At 29.7% G+C, this 2,108-nt stretch overlaps 1 long non-coding RNA gene across 1 annotated transcript; it reads left to right on the top strand.

Annotated features, from left to right (window-relative positions):
• Nucleotides 1-946: 946 nt before the first annotated feature.
• On the top strand, nt 947-1,547 carry LOC117099918. Its single transcript, XR_004444041.1, has 2 exons — nt 947-1,121; nt 1,462-1,547. It is a non-coding gene; the product is annotated as an uncharacterized LOC117099918 (long non-coding RNA).
• The last annotated feature ends 561 nt before the right edge of the window (nt 1,548-2,108 follow it).

Here is a 2,108-nt window from a genome sequence, read left to right as displayed (position 1 = left end):
ATCTGACTCAACGCATGTTATTCATTTAATGGGTGTATGCCCGTAGGTGTATTTATAATATACCTTCTATTGTGAGCTTGTTAGGTTTTTTTATACAAAAAATCCAAAAGGAAATATACAGGTATTAAAAAAAAAATGAACCAACTTGTAAATATCAAAATTTATGAAAATCAAAAAGATAGGCTGTACAAAAAAACCCCAATAGATTCAAAAGTAAAATGCAAGAAAATAACATGTATATGCATTATATGATTAAAAACTTCAAATTTGCAAGCATTACAAAAAAATAAAATCATTAGATCAATAGTGTGTGATTCAAATTTGATGAGAACTACACTAACCAAACGAGAGTGGCAGATTACAGTATTATTGTTTTCAGTTATATATTTTAACAGTTAAATAACAACCACTAATTCGAGACCACTTTTCCAAATGCCTAGTAACAATTTTTAATCTTTTAAACACAAAGCTAGCCCTCTAATTAGAGACCAACCCCGAGACCACCCCAAATTTTCAGGTCCCAAAGGTGGTTTCAAATTGAAGGGAGAACTGTAATTCAAAATTGAACAAGAAATTAAGCAATAAAAAAATATTTAAATAAATTTGGTTTTAAATAAAATTACAATAAAATAATGGACAGGTTAAAAAACAAGTTCCAGCAATCCAACATCATAAAGATCAAAAGAAGAAAGTGTTTATGGCAGATATTGCATCTGTCACATCATGAAGATTAAAATTAAAATTTGAAAATATGTTTAGGGTTGGGGTATTACTGTTTCACTTTAGTAAATCATAATGATATTAATCTATGTGAAATATTTAAAGCACTTAATCTGTGAAATTTAAAGCACTCTAATATCATCTCTGTAAAAGTTAAAGTACTCTAATATTTCTGTCTGTCCTTACATGATTATTTTTCAACCAGTCAAGTTTTGAATTCCTCTTCAGCATATCAAACAATAGCAGCAGAGTCCATGCATTGCAGGGGTAGAATAAGAAAAAGTTTGAAGCAAGTAGTATGAACAAACATTGAGAATTCTAGGAAGAATATTGCAAACCTTGATAGTCTTTAAGAGGATCATACAACAAGCAGAGTACTGCAGAGTAGAACAGAACAAGAGGTGAGGAAATAACTAGAATAGGAGATTACACTAAATTTTTTTATTACATTCAGTTTTTTTCATTATTATTTTTTTTAATTTGAAATGCATTTATTTAATTTGTTTATTTATAGTATTTTAATATCAAGTCAATTGTAGGTGTCGTAGCAGCATAAAATCAAAAGCAATATGAAAATTTCTGGGTGCATTTAAAATTATAGCAATAGTTATTAACATATTTTTTTCATTTTTTGAGCAAGAAGAAACTTACTTTGTCTCAATATTAATTATAATAATAAATTGTAAAGAGTATCTGGAACACCTAATAGATGACTCTTTTTTTCTATTTTGTTGATATCAGAACACAGATGAGGAGGAGGCGGAGCTTAGTATTTACTGTGTCATCTGGTTCGCCGAGAACCATCAGACATTTTCAAATATGTTTAAGAAAGGTATGATCAAATATTTGATTTGTTAGTTAGAAATCTTTCTTTATTCTGGATACTCAGTATTTTTACACTGTTCTTCCCTAAGGTCCAGGGTATTATTTGTTTGTTGATAAAACTAATCATAGGGTCAATCTTGAGTGATCATGATATACAGTTCTCTGTAATACATGATTACACACTATTGTGTAGTGGATAACAGTAGAACTATACTACAAAGCACAGACCCTATATACAATATATATATACACATCTTATAGGGTCTGTGTACAAAGTAAGCCACAAAAATGAATAGCAATTATTATACTATACAGACATCTATACAGATTTAGGTGATTTATTGTCAAAGTAAACCATAAAGATATATAAAATGGAATTGGTTTTAATGCAGGTTAATATTTACAAATAAATGTCAACAAAAGCTGAGCTTGCTGTTTGTAGTTGATTCCACAATCAACTATTTAGGGGGTTGGTAGAGGGCGCCACAATTACCCAACGCACAGAGCCATAGATAGAAAGAGTTGCGACATTGAGAATTTAGAAGCCATTTTGTTTCATACGC

This window comes from Anneissia japonica, unplaced genomic scaffold (assembly GCF_011630105.1).
Source record: "Anneissia japonica isolate Jap-2015-1 unplaced genomic scaffold, ASM1163010v1 scaffold176007_len2086_cov116, whole genome shotgun sequence".
Classification (NCBI taxonomy): Eukaryota; Metazoa; Echinodermata; class Crinoidea; order Comatulida; family Comatulidae; genus Anneissia; species Anneissia japonica.
The sequence above is the reverse complement of the archived record's forward strand: the minus strand, read 5'-3'. Positions and strand labels throughout refer to the sequence as shown.